Genomic DNA, 19164 nt, shown 5'->3' on the forward strand with positions numbered 1-19164 from the left:
TTGCAACTTTATTCATGAAAGTTGTTTTGTAAATTGTTACTCAAAATCCAACTCAACCGTCAAGGCTAGACCCCCAGCTAACCTCCAGCCTCTCTCTCTGTCCTCCCCAGCTCACCACTCTCCGAGGGGCCATCCTGGAAGACGCCGTGCCCTCCACCGCCAAGCATGGCATGGCCAGGGGCCTACCACTGAAGGAGGTGCTGGAGTATGTGGTCCCAGAGCTGAACATACAGTGTCTCAGGCTGGCCACCAGCTCGCCCAAGGTCCCTGAGCAGCTCCTCAAGCTGGACCAACAGGGGGTGAGTGATCATAGACACAGTCGCTAGTGAAAGTTTACACACCTCTTGCACAGTCTTAACATTGTGCTGATTTTTTTTTTTAAATGCATCAACCTACTCCACATTTTCAAAATATGTATGTATGTATGTATGTATGTATGTGTGTGTGTGTGTGTGTGTGTGTGTGTGTGTGTGTGTGTGTGTGTGTGTGTGTGTGTGTGTCCAGTTGAAAGTTTACATACACTTAGGTTGAAATCATTCCACACATTTCTTGATAACAAACTATAGTTTTGACAAGTCGGTTAGGACATCTACTTTGTGCATGACACAAGTAATTTTTCTAACAATTGTTTACAGACAGATTTATTTCACTTATAATTCACTGTATCACAATTCCAGTGGGTCAGAAGTTTACATACACTAAGTTGACTGTGCCTTTAAACAGCTTGGAAAATTCCAGAAAATGTCATGGCTTTAGAAGCTTCTGATTGACATCATTTGAGTCAATTGGAGGTGTACCTGTGGATGTATTTCAAGGCCTACCTTCAAACTCAGTGCCTCTTTGCTTGACATCATGGGAAAATCATAAAAAAATCTGCCAAGTCCTCAAAAAAAATGTGTAGACCACAAGTCTGGTTCATCCTTGGGAGCAATTTCCAAATGCCTGAAGGTACCACGTTCATCTGTACAAACAATAGTACGTAAGTATAAACACCATGGGACCACGCAGCTGTCATACCGCTCAGGAAGGAGACGCGTTCTGTCTCCTAGAGATGAACGTACTTTGGTGCGAAAAGTGCACATCAATCCAAGAATAACAGCAAAGGACCTTGTGAAGATGCTGGAGGAAACCGGTACAAAAGTATCTATATCCACAGTAAAACGAGTCCTATATCGACATAACCTGAAAGGCTGCTCAGCAAGGAAGAAGCCACTGCTCCAAAACCGCCATAAAAAAGCCAGACTACGATTTGCAACTGCACATGGGGACAAAGAATGTACTTTTTGGAGAAATGCCCTCTGGTCTGATGAAACAAAAATAGAACTGTTTGGCCATAATGACCAATGTCATGTTTGGAGGAAAAAGGGGGAGGCTTGCAAGCCGAAGAACACCATCCCAACCGTGAAGCACGGGGGTGGCAGCATCATGTTGTGGGGGTGCTTTGCTGCAGGAGGGACTGGTGCGCTTCACAAAATAGATGGCATCATTACGAAGGAAAATTACGTGGATATATTGAAGCAACATCTCAGACATCAGTCAGGAAGTTAAAGCTTGGCCACAAATGGGTCTTCCAAATGAACAATGACCACAAGCATACTTCCAAAGCAAAATAGCTTAAGGACAACAAAGTCAAGGTATTGGAGTGGCCATCACAAAGCCCTGACCTCAATCCTATAGAAAATTTGTGGGCAGAACTGGCAAAAGTGTGTGCGAGCAAGGAGGCCTACAAACCTGACTCAGTTACACCAGCTCTGTCAGGAGGAATGGGCCAAAATTCACCCAACTTATTGTGGGAAGCTTGTGGAAGGCTACCTGAAATGTTTGACTCAGTTAAACAATTTAAAGGCAATGCTATCAAATACTAATTGAGTGTATGTAAAACTTCTGACCCACTGGGAATGTGATGAAGAAAGAAAATCTGAAATAAATCATTCTCTCTACTATTATTATGACATTTCACATTCTTAAAATAAAGTAGTGGTCCTAACTGACCTAATTCACGGAATTTACTAGGATTAAATTATGAACAACTGAGTTTAAATGTATTTGGCTAAGGTGTATGTAAACTTCCAACTTCAACTGTATATATACTTGGTGAAAGCCACCTTTGGCAGCCATTGCAGCTGTGAATCATTTTGAAAAATGTTCTTCCACCTTTGCACAACTCTTAGGGCCATTGTTTTTGTCAAAATAGTCAATTTGGTTGGGAATCATTGGTGGGGCAGCAATATTCAAACCTTTCTGGTGTCATTCTGGTGTGTTTTTTGGCATGTGTAATTAACCTGCTGAAAAATAACATTTCTACCCCAGGGTTAGGTTTGGCAGAAGACTGAGGTGGGTTTTCATCTAACTTTTACCTGGGCTTTGCTAATTCTACATGTCTTTTGATCCTAACAAATTCCCTCTTCTTGGAGTCTACCATACCCTGTTCAAAGGCACTTCATTATTTTGTCTTGCCCATTTACCCTCTGAATGGCACACACATGCAATCTATGTGTCAATTGTCTCCAGGCTTACAAATCCTTCTTTAACCTGTTTGCGCAGTAGGCTAAATGCCCTATGCATTTTGGCTAAGCTTGAATAGCCCCTGCCAATGTTGTTGTTCTTGGTATATGATCACACTGGTAATAGATAACTTGTTGTATTACTTGAGGCACAGCTGAGTGAGCGTAATTAGCTTTCGCTGTACTGATGGCCTGCATCTGATGGATGGAGGGAGGGAGGGAGGGGGCAGCAGTGAGAGAGCTTCGATGCAACCAAGTTTAAAAAAAAAATATTTTTTAAAGTATATTGTGCTGTGTAAAAACTCTTGGATCAGCGCTAGCGGTGAGGCAGCCTTTCACCGTCTCTCCGCTCTCCCTCCCTCCCACTGAGAAAAGGGGACACAGCCTTCCAGCTAATAGCGAAATTCATGTCGTTACTCCTATGATCAGAGAAAATGAAATAAAATATACACAAGCCGCTAATAATAACCACGCAAGCTTATCTAAACACTTTGCTAAACTCATTATTGCAGCTGCAGTGCTGGTTGTAGCGTGAGTGGAAGTAGGGAGAACACATTTGATGGCTTATCAAAGTGAAAAAAGTGTTGACAGTGTTGAATAACAACATGAACTTACACATAAAACAGCAGCAGTATTTGTTGAGTGTCTCCGGTCATGATTTTAAGTTTTGAAATCTCATAGTATCAACTTTGCTGTGCGCTCTAGACTTTTTAGTGTCTGTGGCCTGAGGGAACTGTGCAGACACAGTGATCTGAGCTATCTGATTGGCCAGTGGTAAGCCTATAGGTGTGCTTAATTTGTTCTCTGGGCCAACCGGTTGGGCGGAGTTCTACATTCAGACACATGAAATGATTCAAAATAGGCAGTGTTTGCCTTTCCGGTGCTAGGACTGCTGAATCAAGTGCACACCGCCAACAGCACCAAACAAATCCAAAAAAAGAATTACAGAAATGTTTGGTGGTTGACTAGGAATGCCTTGGAGAAACAAATTGTTTCTTAGCAAAGAGCAATTTTTCATACAATACTTTTGCTAGGACTGTCTGAGTGGGAGGGGGGTAAACTAAAAACTAGATGTTATTGTCACAGAGGTTTGGGATTCTCTTTCTTGTTGGTCTATTAACAAATTTACCGCCTGGTTATATAACCAGGAAGGCCAAATCTCCTTCCCACCAAAACCTTCAGACATTTCTGGCGATCTTTTCACATAGCTCTTAGACTAAAAGGGCATTATCATTTTCACAGTATTATTCCAGTATCCATAGTGTGGAAATACATATAAAACACAGGATTTTGACTGCATTGGGGCTTTTAATGTGACCCGTAAATGACTAAGGTATTGCAACTGAGTGCACAATATGACACATCTTAACACAATCACATATCTTATACATCACTGTTGTCACAAGTAGGTATTTCCGCTTACAACAAGGGATTACACTGCAGATTGTGATTGCTTTACGGTGTTAAGCAAAAACCCAGATATGGAGTTTGCTGTTTTTGAGCCCTTATCATCAATCAAGCACAGCATACTGCCTTTCGGGCTATGTCTGGCACGGTGGGAAACCAGGAAATTGTACAAATACGCAACTCACACACTCAGTCGAGGCTAGACTTTAATGACATTTATTTTCCCAATTATGACTACCATGCAAAGAAATCCAATTGCCACCGTCTGAGGGGTTTTCTCCCATTCTAGTAATTATATTTCTATGCTACCATGGCTCCGGTATCTAGTATCAGTATGGTGGAATATTCACTCATCTCTGGACAGGGGAAAAACAATAAGCGGTATTGCCATGTAACTGGATTTCTGGGTAACCAGAGACATGCATCAAGACAGATCAATCCCTAAAGCAAGTAACAGCAGGGGTAGAAATGGCATCAGGGTGCAATATCAGAGTATTGATGAGATCAAGTTTCATACAAGCCTCTTTCATTTGGGGAGCGTGGCAGGTGGTTTGTAAATCTATTGGAGCAAAGCTGGCGAGAGGCGAGGAGGAGGAATCTTGACCTCAAGGAATGTCTAGGGGTCAACTCTCTTATTCCTCAATTTGATTAAGTTTAATTCCATGTTCTTTAATTCAACTAAGTTTAATTATGTTACATTTCATTGATGTGATAATATCATGAGCTTTCACCGGTTATATCTACTGTAAGTAGGACTGGAATGCTATTATTGTTAGCTACTCATTAAGCAACCGTGGAGATACGTAGTAAAGACAACCATCAATGGCAATCTAACGTCGCTTTACCAGCAGTACTTCCCCTATCCCCCTCAAGTGTGAATCATTTACTAAGGGCGGCACAGCTTCCGTTCCCCTTATCCAAAACAATATGGCCTCACCCTCCCACTGAATTTTTGCAGTGTTGCCAAGACATAGGGAGAGATGGGAAGAGATCAGCCAAGCAAATTGAGACTTCTCGATTTAATGCATTTTTCTTTTGACCGCTCGTCTCGTCATCTTGCCTAGATGTGAGCAGTGAGCACCCACCCCCCCCCCCCCGTCGTCGTCGTCGTCGTCGTCCCCCCCGTCCTTCTTTGAGTTTCGCAAGGGTCTGCTGATCCTGGTCTCGCACACACACACACCCCCACAAAAAAAACAGTTTCATCCTACAGCATTTCTAAGATTAATTAATTATTCAGGACCAACCGTTAGGTGTGGTCTGAGGGCCACTCACACTAATTATTTCTTATTTGTGTGTGTCAACTCCTCTGATAGCACACTTAGCGCTAGCCATCTGAACAATCTCAGCACCTGTGTCAGGTAATAGGTGTTGATAGGCAGGAGATAAAATGCACTGGGCTGGTACGCCGCTTGATATATCGTTCCCTCCCTGAGTGCTTACAGGGGCGTTTCAGCCTAATTTGACACCATGCACCGGCAACCGTCTCTGGAGCTACAGAGCATTTCAATCAAGAGTGTAGATAAGGAGGAATGCATCGTTGAATACTGTATGTCCCATCTGTGTTGCTCTGAAGTAACGTGTCTTATGAAAAATAACACCTGCTATAATTTGGTCATGAGCCCAAGCATTTTGAGAAATGTTTCATAAGCATTATGCCAGTTACCTTTTATAAGATTTGAATTGAGATTTAAAAAAAAAATATATTTATTATCGTATAATAAACAGACATTCAGGTAGACATAGGCAGGTCATAACCTCAGGTTCTTCCACACATTAGCATAGCATAAACAGATATTGGGCAGACATTGGCATGTCATAACCCCACCCCTATTGTTCTTTGTCATTCCAGTTGAGCTTCCAGCACAAGGTGGGCATCATGTACTGCCAGGCGGGCCAGAGCACCGAAGAGGAGATGTACAACAATGAGAGCGCCAGCCCCGCCCTGGAGGAGTTCATGGAGCTGCTGGGCCAGAGGGTCAGGCTGAAGGGCTTCACCAAGTACCGGGCCCAGCTGGACAACAAAGTAAGAGTTCATGACTCAACACACACATTTGTTTTTTATATTGTATTATCATTTTAATGTATCATATGCTTGATAAATGTTCAATAAATTAGAGGATGAGGGCCCAGCTGGACACATACTGTACATCTCTTGTACAGACCAACTGAAAAGAAGAATATTCAGTTTTGAATGATTTATCTTTGATGGGAGCAAACTTGGAAGTTTGAAAAAATGTGGTAGATTGCTAAAAAAAACATTCAGAAAAAAGTCCACGTCTCTCTATACACTGAAAAATGCTCGAGGCGTTACATGGCCAGGATTTTTTTTTAAACACTTAATACGATTTTTATTATACGCATAAGTGGGTTGGAGGGCCGGTAGGAGGCACCCTGTCCTCTGGTCTATATCACAGGGCAGTGACTGGGGACATTGCTCTGTGTTAGGGTGCCGTCTTTCGGATGGGACGTTAAACGGGTGTCCTGACTCTCTATGGTCACTAAAGATCCCATGGCACTTATCGTAAGAGTAGGGGTGTTAAACGTCATCCGTGAAGAGGCGACTCTGGGATGCTGGCCTTCTAGGCAGAGTTCCTCTGTCCAGTGTTTGTGTTCTTTGTCCATCTTAATCTTTTCTTTTTATTGGCCTGTCTGAGATATGGCTTTTTCTTTGCAGCTTTGCCTAGAAGGCCAGCATCCCGGAGTCACCTCTTCACTGTTGACGTTGAGACTGGTGTTTTGCGGATACTATTTAATGAAGCTGCCAGTTGAGGACTTGTGAGGCGTCTCTTTATCAAACTAGATACACTAATGTACTTGTCCTCTTTCTCAGTTGTGCACCGGGGCCTCCCACTCCTCTTTATATTCTGGTTAGAGCCAGTTTGCGCTGTTCTGTGAAGGGAGTACAGCGTTGTATAAGATCGTCAGTTTCTTGGCAGTTTCTCGCATGGAATGAATAGCCTTCATTTCTCAGAACAAGAATAGACTGACAAGTTTCAGAAGAAAGTTCTTTGTTTCTGGCCATTTTGAGCCTGTAATCGAACCCACAAATGCTGATGCTCCAGATACTCAAATAGTCTAAAGAAGGCCAGTTTTATTGCTTCTTTGATTAGAACAACAGTTTTCAGCTGTGCTAACATAATTCCAAAATGGTTTTCTAATGATCAATTAGCCTTTTAAAATTATAAACTTGGATTAGTTAACACAACGTGCCATTGGAACACAGGAGTGATGGTTACTGATAATGGACATCTGTACGCCTATGTAGATATTCCATAAAAAAATCTGCCGTTTCCAGCTACAATAGTCATTTACAACATTAACATTGTCTACACTGTATTTCTGATCAATTTGATGTTATTTTAATGGACAAAAAATGTGCTTTTCTTTCAAAAACAAGGACATTTCTAAGTGACCCCAAACCTTTGAACGGTAGTGTATATACTGTACAGACAGATAAGACAGATGCAACAATTTCAAAGATTTTACGGAGTTACAGTTCATATAAAGAAATCAGTCAATTGAAAAAAATTAATTAGGCCCTAATCTATGGATTTCACATGACTGGGAAGGGGTGCAACCATGGTCGGGCCTTGGAGGCCCAGCCAATAAGAATACATTTTACCCCACAAAAGGGCTTTAATACATAAGCTGCACCTGTGTAATGATCATGCTGTTAAATCAGCTTCTTGATATGCCACACCTGTCAGATGGATGGATTATTTTGTCACAGGAGAAATGCTCACTAACAGGGATGTAAATACATTTGAGCGGCAAAGCTTTAGATTAATACGGTTTCTTCTGCGCGTATGGAAAAATTGCAGGGATTTTTTTATTTCAGCTCATGAAACATGGGACCGACACTACATATTGCGTTTACATTTTTGCTCAGTGTATATTAATATAGATATAGAGATTTCTGTATACCATTTCTACCATTGGGCAGTTCAGTCAAATAAAAGATGGGCTGGTCGCATTCACTCCATGTTAAGTTCCCCACTCTGCTTGGTGGAGAGGCAGTCTATAGTTATTATGCCCCCAGCCTCTGGAATAGCCTGCCAGAGAACCTGAGGGGGGCCAAAACTGTGGACATATATTTAAGAGATCTTAAAACTCATGTTTTTAGCTTTGCTTTTCCTTAGGGTGCTTTTTAGTTATTCAGTTTTTGTCACACTTTAGTTTTTATTCTTGTTTGTTGTGTAGTAAATATTTCAGCTTTACTTTTCCTTGTTATTTTTATTCGTTTTTTTCCTGTGAAGCACATTGCGTTGCATTCCATGTCTGAAATGAGCTGTATAAATAAAGCTTGATTCGACTTGGTGTCTGTGAATAAACCCGGGTGGGTCTGTCTATATAGACCATAGCAACACTCTCTATAAATGAATTGTCATGTGTACTCTGTTGGTTCTATTTGCTTTGCAGTTGTAAGCAACATCTTACATAAGGCTCTTGGGAAAAGTATTCAGATAACAGTTTTTTTGATTAATGGGCTATTCTGGAGGTCTGGAATTCAGTTACAGCAGTCAAGATTTTAAGCCATCTTAAAGCTGTGTCCGTCTGTCCATCCTGATTCCTGGAAATGACACGCAATCTGCCCAGCGTTCATGTAAAGCCACCTATACAGGAACGATGGCCAGTGTCGTTTCCAAGCACTGGGGAAAGAGAACGGGACATTTAGAAATACCCAGAACCAGACTGGCCATAGGGCATTTCAGGCAAATGCAAGATTGGCTGATCTGTCTTAAAACAGTATTATTGTTATTTGACTAATAATGGGAGGCCTCAAGGAAACGAATGGTCCAGAGTGTTGGAAATGCCAATTTCTGGTCCCAGTCCGTCCCTGGCAATACCACAGGATTATTATTGCTCTATACAATGATCTTATTGCAGATCATGTATTACATTTTTTTTCTCCAGAGACTACAGTATTACATTATTTTAAATTCTGTTGTTTAGAATGTCCCTGTCTGAGCTGGTCTGACCTAAATTCTTTGTTTGGGTGTTCCAGCGGATTCCACTGGAACACATTCTCTCTACACCACTTACAAAGACTATGAGCTGATGTTCCACGTGTCCACACTGCTCCCCTACACCCCCAACAACAGACAACAGGTGAGTGGACACTGGAAGTCTATGGGTATCTGCTAGCATGCATATCTATTTTATTGCATGGGCCGCGTCTCAATCCGCCGGATCCTCCAGGGGACGGCCTTCCAAATGTGCAGTGGAAGGTGGCTGAGCTTACAGCTGTGTTTGTCAGACCCCAAAAATTGGGTTAAATATGTGCAAAAATAAGAAACTTTTTTTTTTTTTTTACTATCTGCTTTTCCATGTATGAATCAGTTATCAATGTGTTTCTATGGGCTAAGTGCAGTGAGTCCAAATTCAATGCTTTATCAGATGATAATGTTTTAATATTTTTTGGGATACATAAAGGGGTTCTAAAATTCAACATCAAATAGCCAAATGATCCTTGCTATGACCATCTTAAAACAATTCCAAATGTTAGCTTAGTGAACCCCCCCCGGAAACTCAAGTCAAGCGGAAAAAAATGATGCTGCTCTGAAAAATGTATATTTTTCTAACTGCAACCCTTTTTTATCATCATTATAGTGATCATTATCATGAACATTCCTTATAGTTTCTACCCCTTTACTACAACTGGTAGCTTGCCATGTTGGTCCTTTAGTCACAATCTGCTCTCCAATATTAGAAATTGGCACTCATCATTTCGGAGTTGTGCATAATTTCCCCCAGTCAGTGACTTGTTAATTGGAAATGCTATTGCTGGAGATGTTGCCACGACAACAATTTCGCATGCACTCCTCAATTAAATTCCCCACTCTGCTTGGTGTCTAAATATGCCTGGGTGGGTCTTTCCATCTAGACCATAGCAACATGGTCTATAAATGAATTGTCATGTGCACCATGTTGATTCTATTTGCTTTGCAGTTGTAAGCAGTATCTTACGTAAAGCTCTTGGGAACAGCATTCAGATTATTGTTTTTATAGATTTTTTATTTTTATATATATATATATGACACAATTTCTCTAGTTAATATTGCCTGCTAACATGAATTTCTTAACTAAATATGCAGGTTTAAAAAATATATACTTATGTGTATGGATTTAAGAAAGGCATTGATGTTTATGGTTAGGTACATTCGTGCAACGATTGTGCTTTTTTCGCGAATGTGCTTAAATCATCCCCCGTTTGGCGAAGTAGGCTGTGATTCGATGATAAATTAACAGGCACCGCATTGATTATATGCAATGCAGGACAAGCTAGTTAACCTTGTAATATCATCAACCATGTGTAGTTAACTAGTGATTATGTGAAGATTGATTGTTTTTTTATAAGATATGTTTAATGCTAGCTAGCAACTTATCTTGGCTCCTTGCTGCACTCGCTAACAGGTGGTTAGCCTGCCACGCAGTTTCCTCATGGAATGCAATGTAATCGGCCATAAACGGTGTCCAAAAATGCCGATTACCGATTGTTATGAAACTTGAAATCGGCCCTAGTTAAATCGGTCGACCTCTAATTCAATTCCGTTTTTTAATTAATGGACAATTCTGGATGTCTGAAATTCAGTTATAAAGATTTTAGGCCATCTTAAAGCTGTGGCCCTCTGCAGAGTATGTCCAGGAATCAGGGTTGATAAACTGCCCCGTGTTCATAGAAAGCCACCTATACAGGAATGAGGGCCAGTGTCATTTCCAAACTCTAGGGAAATTACAACGGGCCAAATGTCTTGTGCATAGCATGTGTCTTGGGCATTGATTATCAGGATTTGAAGTTTCATTCCTCCCCTGGGATCCCATTTGATTTCTGAGATTAGCTGTAAGCCCCCCCCCCCCCCCCCCCCAAAGGTCTGCAAAGGCCTCTGCCACTACATGAGCCCCTTGATCCGGCCTATTCCACCGCTTATCTCCCGTTTGTTTACCACCTACACAAGGGACTTATCAGACTATGGCCTCCTGATGGGGAGGCTATCGCCCTGTTAGAAACCTCTGGACCCTAGCCACTGCCTTTAGCACTTCTGTTGATTGTAGCTCCACATGCCCTCTGATAGACTCCAAATGAACAGGTTTTACTGTCCTCCATATCCTTTCCTTGACCACTTAACAGCTTGACTCATGATAAAGGATGGGATATATTACCACCATGTAGGTCATCAGGCCTTTTGAGACCATTGAGACACTGTCATAGTCTCTCATGTACTGTAAGGGCATTTACTTTCTGAATTCTAATGTGGCTTTTTCTTTTTCCGTTTCCTTTTCTTGCCATTTAGCTACTGAGGAAGAGACACATTGGAAATGACATTGTCACCGTCATCTTCCAGGACCTGTGCTCTTCCCTCACTCCCCAAAACATTCGCATCGCAACTTCCAGCACGTGTTCGTCATCGTCAAAGTCCACAACCCTTGCACAGAAAATGTTTGCTACAGGTGAGCAAAGCAGACCGCCGATACTTCTAGAACACTTGGTGTGATAGATGTGTAGAGCTGGTTTACATTAACTTGCATTTATTCAATCATTCATGTACCTAAGGGCCCAATTTCAATAAGGCTGGAATCCAATCATTACAAGAGTCAATCATTCAGAAGTACCTCTTAATATTTGTTGAATCAAGTGAATCAACTCCCAAAATAATTTTCTTCGGTCATCGTCACTGCCGTGTATATTCCCACCCAAGCCGACACTCAGGGAACTACACTTTTCTAGGTGCAACCTGGAAACCGCTTATTCTGAGGCTGCATTTATTGTAGCTGGGGACTTTAATAAAGGAAATCTGAGGAAAACGCTACAGAAATTCTATCAACACATCTCCTGTGCTACATGTGCAACACAGACCATGGATAATTGCTACTCTCCCTTTTGGGGCTATGCAAACAGGAACAGGAAGCTCCTGTGGTTATGGACTGCTCAATGTTGCTTTGACCAATTGAAATCTATGCTTCAAGATTGTTTTGATCATGCGGAACTGGAAATATTCTGGTCTCACTCTGAGAACAGTATTTACGTACACACTGACTCGGAGAATGGGTTAATAAGGAAGTGCATAGAGGATGTTGTTCCCACTGTGATGATTTAGAACTAGTCCAAACCAAAACCATGGATAGATTGCAGAATTCGCGCAAAACTGAAAGCGCGAACCATCGCATTTAACCATGGCAATGTGACTGGAACATGGACGGTGTACAAGCAGACCAGCTACGACCTCGGTAACACAATCAAGAGCAAAACAACAGTACACAGTGGATTTGGATTTAAACGGCTCAGACATGATATATATGTGACAGAGACTCCAGACAATCAGCGATTTATGAAAGGGAAAACCAGCCACGCCGCGGACATCTACGCCTCGCTCCTGGACGAGCTAAACGCCTTCACCCGCATCGAGGAAAACGACATCGAAGCCCCCGACATGGCCACCGACGCTTTCGTTCTTTGTGGACCGACGTGAGTAAGTAATTTAAGCGTGTTAACCCTTGCAAGACTGCCAGGGCCACGTCCTCAAAGCATATGCAGACCAGCTGGCTGAAGTGTTTATGGACATATTTCATCTCCATATCCCAGTCTGTTGTTCCACTTGCATCAAGATGTCCACCATTGTTACTGTACCCAAGAAGTGAAGGTAAATGACTATCGCCCCTTGCACTCACTTTTGTCATCCTGAAATTCTTTGAGAGGCTAGTTTAAGGATCAATCACCTCTACCTTACCTGAAACCCAGACCCACAACAATTCACATATCGCTTCAACAGACCCGGGCAATCGCCATTGCACTGCGCCCTGCCCAATCCCACCTGAACAAGATAAATACCTACGGTACCAGTCAAAAGTTTGAACTCACCTACTCATTCCAGGGTTTTTCTTTATTTTTATATTTGTAGATAATAGTGAAGACATCAAAACTATGAAAAAACACATGGAATCATGTAGTATCCAAAAAAGTTTCAAAAATCTAAATATTTTTTTTATATTGAGATTCTTCAAAGTAGCGACCCTTTGCCTGTGACAGCTTTGCACACTCTTGACATTCTCTCAACAAGCTTCATGAGGTAGTCACCTGGAATGCATTTCAGTTAACAGGTGTCCCTTAAAAGTCATTTGTGGAATTTCTTTCCTTCTTAATGCGTTTGAGCCAAACAGTTGTGTTGTGACAAGGTAGGGGAGTATACAGAAGATAGCCCTATTGATAAAAGACCAAGTACATATTATGGCAAGAACAGCTCAAATAAGCAAAGAGAAACGACAGTCCATCATTACTTTAAAACATGAAGGTCCAGTCTATCCGGAAAATGTTAAGAACGTTTCTTCAAGTGCAGTCGCAAAAAACAATCAAGCGCTATGATGAAGCTGGCTCTCATGACGACCGCCACAGGAAAGGAAGAGCCAGCGTTACCCCCTGCTGCAGAGGATAAGTTCATTAGAGTTACCCCCCTCAGAGTTTGCAGCCCAAATAAATGCTTCAGAGTTCAAGTAACAGACACATCTCAACATCAACTGTTCAGAGGAGACTGTGTGAATCAGGCCTTCATGGTCGAAATGCTGCAAAGAATCCACTACTAAAGGACACCAATATGAAGACTTGCTTGGGCCAAGAAAGACGACTTTTGAAGAATCTTAAATATATTTTGATTTGTTTAACACATTTTTGGTCACTACATGATTCCATATGTGTTATTTCATACTTTTGATGTCTTCACTATTATTCTAATAGTAAAAAATTAAAAAAACCTTGAATAGTTGGTGTTGTACCAAACTTTTGACTGGTACTGTATGTAAGAATACTGTTCATCTGATTACAGCTCAGGACCCAGGGTCTGAACCCTTCCCTGTGTAACTCGGTCCTGGACTTCCTGACGGGCCGACCCCAAGTGGTAAGGGTAGGGCAACAACACCCTCCGCCACGTTGATCTTCAACACGGGCTTCACAGGAGTGTGTGCTCAGCCCAAGGACCCTCGGCAACCCGGGCCACAGCCTGTTCACCCCGCTACCATTTTTGAAGGCAGCTGGGACCGAGAAACTAAGAAACAGCTTCTATATCCAGGCCATCAGACGTTTACAGTCCCGACTAGCCGGCCTCCACTCAGTTCCCTGCCCTGCACCTTATTCACTGTTCTAGCCGGCTGCCATGCGGTACTCTACCTGCGCCTTAGACTACTGCCCTATGTACATAGTCATTGAACACTGGTCACTTTAATAATGTTTACATACTGTTTAACCACTTTATATTTACAGCGCATTGCGGAAAGTATTCCAGACACCCTTGACTTTTCCCACAGTTTGTTAAATTACAGCCTTATTCTAAAATTGATCAAATTCATTGTTTTCCTCATCAATCTACACACAATAAACCCATAATGACAAAGCAAAAACAGGTTTTTAGGAATCTTGCAAATAAAAAATGTATTAATTAACAGATGCATTATTTACGTAAGTATTCAGACCCTTTGCTATGAGACACGAAATGAGCTCAGGTGCACCCTGTTTCCATTGATCATCCTTGATGTTTCTACAACTTGATTGGGATCCACCTTTGGCAAATTCAATTGATTGACCAATGATTTGGAAAGGTGCACACCTGTCCGTATAAGTCCCACAGTTGACAGTGCATGTCAGAGCAAAAACCAAGCAATGAGCCGAAGAAATTGTCCGTAGAGCATACCGAGACAGGACTGTGTCGGGGTACAGATCTGGGGAAGGGTACCAAAAAAAAATGTCTGCAGCATTGAAGGTCCCCAAGAACATGCCCTCCATCATTCTTAAACGGAAGAAGTTTGGAACCACCAAGACTCTTCCTAGAGCTGGCCGCCCCGCCAAACTGAGCAATCGGGGGAGAAGGGCCTTGGGCAGGGAGGTGACCAAGAACCCGATGGTCATTCTGACAGAGCTCCCAGAGTTCCTCTGTGGGCATGGGAGAACTTTCCAGAAGGACAACCATCTCTGCAGCGCTCCACCAATCAGGCCTTTTTACGGTAGAGTGGCCAGACGGAAGCCACTCCTCAGTAAAAGGCACATGACAGCCCACTTGGAGTTTGCCAAAAGGCACCTAAATGACTCGGACCATGAGAAACAAGATTCTCTGGTCTGATGAAACCAAGATTGAACTATTTGGCCTGAATGCCAAGCGTCACATCTGGAGGAAAACCTGGCACATCCCTTCAGTGAAGCATGGTGGCAGCATCATGCTGTGGAGAGGTTTTCAGCTGCAGGGTCTGGGAGACTAGTTAGGATTGACGGGAACTATGAACGACGCAAAGTACAGAGAGATCCTTGATGAAAACCTGCTCCGGAGTGCTCAGGACCTCAGACTGTGGGCTAAGATTCCACCTTCCAATAGGACAATGACCCCAAGCATGGCAGCCAAGATAATGCAGGAGTGGCTTCGGACAAGTCTCAATGTCCTTGAGTGACCCAGCCAGAGCCCGGACATGAACATGACCAAACATCTCTGGAATGACCTGAAAATACCTGTGCAGCGACCCTCCCCATCCAACCTGACGAGCTTGAGAGGATCTGCAGAGAAGAATGGGAGAAACTCCCCAAATACAGGTGTGCAAAGCTTGTAGCTTCAAACCCAGGACTGGAGGCTGTAATTGCTGCCAAAGGTGATACAACAAAGTAGGCTGAGTAAAGGGTCTGAATACTTATGTAAATATAATAACGTTTTTTTTACTTTTATTAATAAATAAAAATGTTCAAACTGTTTTTTTCTTTGTCATTATGGGGTATTATGTGTAGATTGATGATGTGAAAAATAAGGCTGTAATGTAACAAAGTGGAAAAAGTCAAGTGGTCTGAATGCTTTCCGAATTCACTTTATATACTGAATTCTAGTCATGGCTCAACCTGTATAACTACTGCTGTACAATACTGTCCATACTGCCTTTACACATCATTATATGTATGTGTATATATTTCCAGTCTCTTGACATTGCTAGTTTTTTTTCTTGATTGTGTATTTTACGATTTTTAATTGCTAGCTATTATTGCACTGTTGGAGCTAGAAACACAAGCATTTTGCTGCACCCTGTTGATAACATCTCCAAATCTGTTTTGATTTAATTTTGATTTGGATATGCTGCTGTACAATTCAAAGAAACTTCTGAAAATCCACTACAATGATTTCCGGGGCCTTACTGTTAGAGGACCTGAGTCTTGAATCAGAATTCTGATCATACAGAAACACCAGTTACTTGTCACTACCTACACCACTGTGAGGGTTGAAATGACCCCTATTGTTTAAAACTGAAACCACACCTCTATTTATAATAGAGCATTATAAAAGTATGCTAGTGTAGTCCATTATATTCACACAAGTGGAACAGATCTCCCGAACAGATCTCTCTCAAATGTATTGGTTATGACCTATTTGTGTTACTTAGAAAAGATTATGATGCAAAACGACAGAGGGATTAAAATGGCTGTTTGTCTTTATTGTTTTAGTGTGGCGGTCACCAGATCTAAAGACGTGCCCGCCTTCGGTCCTCCTATCCCCCAGGGGGTGTTCTTCCACAAAGTCGGCCATGTTCCGGGACTTCCTCCTGGCCAAGATGATGAACGGCGAGAATGCGGTGCATAAGTCGGACAAGTTCCGCGCCATGGCCATGCGCACAGCGCCAAGAGTACCTGAAGGATTTGGCCGAGAACTTTGTAAGCGCCACCCCTGTGGACTCTTCAGCGGCCAAGTTCAGCTTCATCTCGTTGGGTGTCAAGAAGAAGGAGCGCAGCCGACCCCGGCGGAACGCCCACCTCCAGAGCTACGGGGCGGTCACTTGGGCCGTGGTGGCACGGGACTTTGGCCAGTCGGCGGACATTGGCTGCTTGCTGGCCGTCTCCAATGAGTTTGTGGTGCTGATCGAAGAGGCGTCCAAGGAGGTGGTGTTCAACTGCTACTGCCGCGACGTCCTCGGTTGGAGCGCAACATCCGGGAGCGTCCGGCTTTTCTACGAGCGAGGCGAGTGTGTGGTGTTCTCCACGCAGGAAGGATGCTGGGACGATGTCCGGGAGATCATGCAGAGGTTGGAGGTAAGAAGGTTGTGTGGGAGGCTTAAAGACAACATAATTCAGTGCTACACATCCTGTACACAGATTAAGCCTAATCCTGGACTAAAAAGCATTTTCAATTAAGATTGATTTTTAGTCAAGGCTTAATTTGTGTCCGGGAAACCCCGCCTCAATGTTTAAACCAGGGGTCGTCAATCGGACCCACAAAGAACATATCTGATTCAACTTCTCCAAGTATTTACTGAAGACTAGGTTAAGTTGATCAAATGGTTTTGTTACTGCTTGGCTGTACCCACACTGGCCCAGAGAGAAGATTGACCACCGCTGCCTGAGACATATTTATCATAAGACACTTGCATAAAACCTTGTACCTCAGTATTTGGCTGCGTTTCAACAGGCAGCCCAATTCAGATTTTTTTTTTCCTAACTAATTGGTATTTTGACCAGTCAGATAAGCTCTGTAAAAGATCTGATGTGAAAAGATCTTGTTAAGCTAAATAGTTTACTATGAGTGAACACTGCAGTGAGATGATTACTCAAGTCCTGGGAGCCAGCCCAAGTCACAGCAGTTTAGTCAGCAGATGTCCCCCATTATACCGCCACTTTACCTCAGCCTCACAACAATATGTTTGTTGTTAAAAGTTACTGTTCTTGAATCACTGGTGGTAATAAAGGCCTGCCAGGGCGTGTACTTTCCTCCTGTTTTTTCCCACGAATTGATTGATTCATTTGGTTGATAATTGGGGAGTGACGAGAGGTCGTATGGGGTCGGGTGTCCCTGAGCTCTCTATCCCAAGCCCTTTTAAATTTAGTTTAAATGGGATTATCCAAAGGTGTCTAAAGCCTCTGCTAGGGTTGTCACCAAGGCCATTTGCCTCAGACTCCCAGGCTTTAAGATGCTAAAAAGGGGGTGAAAGAACTGGGGAATCTGGATGAAAAATAGTGAAACGTTGCCACTCCAAAACAGAGCTAGTGTTTTTTAACCTTTGGCATCGTGACGACCCTAATCTCTGCAGAGCTTGACATTGTGCAATTGGGCTGGTTTATTCTGAAATTATCTAGGTATTTCTTCTGGTTGTTGCAAACTTTTTTTGTCAAATCCCGTAACTGTTTCCTGCACTTCAAGAGGCCAGCTCAGGCCACGTTTGGACAATATTCTGTTTTTGTTGCCAAGTTTGATTGAATGGAGCCCTTAGTCTTTTCAACCAACTTTATAATGGAAAGGGATATAATTTAAGGTTCTCATCAGCTTCAGTGGCTATTTAGGGTTTGTATTTGTGTGGATTAGGTCAAACCACAACCTCACGGAGAGGCAGTAATGAGCAACTTTAACTGGGGTAAAGGTTGATCTACATTTGGCCTTATAAGGTAATGCTCATAACTTTTCAAAACAGTTGCCACATGGATAAACCCTATAAAGCCATTAGATCAAAGTAGACTGAAATTTACTCTCTTGGTCATGTCACCCTAGATTGTCACCCGGGGCTGCGAGACAGTGGAGATGACCCTCCGCGGAACGGTCTGGGCCAGCTGGGATTCCACGTAAACTTCGGGGTGTGGTGGCAGACGTGGACCCTTCGGCTTTGCCTGGCAGGTGGGTCTCGTCCGGGCAGCCGGCTGATGGAGATCTGCAAGGTGGCCGTGGCCACACTGTCCACGAGCAGATGATCGACCTGCTGCGCACGTCCAACACGGTCAGTGTGGTCATCGTCCAGCCCATGAGGACGGCACACCCAGGAGGTAGGTTAACCTGTTGAGGACCGACGTTCCCACTAGCGGAACCCCGTTCCGCCTGCGGAACCCCTAGCCAACAGCCAATGGCATTGCACGGCGCGAAATACAAAACCAACTAAAATACCACAATTCAATTTGTCTCAAACAATCAACTATTTATTACACCATTTAAAGATAAGGCTCTCGTTAATCTAACCACATTGTCCGATTTCAAAAGGCTTTATAGCGAAAGCAGAACATTAGATTATGTTAGGAGAGTACATAGACACAAAATAAATCACACAGCCATTTTCCAAGCAAGCATATATGTCACATAACCCAAACCACAGCTAAATGCAGCACTAACCTTTGATGATCTTCATCAGATGACACTCCTAGGACATTATGTTATACAATACATGCATTTTTGTTCAATCAAGTTCATATTATATCAAAAAAACAGCTTTTACATTCGCATGTGATGTTCAGAACTAGCATACCCACCGAAAACTTCCGGTGAAT

The 19164-nt window shown here is 42.7% G+C and overlaps 1 pseudogene; it reads left to right on the forward strand.

The window, feature by feature from the left end:
* LOC115208519 (signal-induced proliferation-associated 1-like protein 2) overlaps positions 1-19164 on the forward strand; it is a 110437-nt pseudogene that overhangs the window by 55022 nt on the left and 36251 nt on the right.

This window comes from Salmo trutta, chromosome 14 (assembly GCF_901001165.1).
Source record: "Salmo trutta chromosome 14, fSalTru1.1, whole genome shotgun sequence".
In the NCBI taxonomy this organism is placed as follows: domain Eukaryota; kingdom Metazoa; phylum Chordata; class Actinopteri; order Salmoniformes; family Salmonidae; genus Salmo; species Salmo trutta.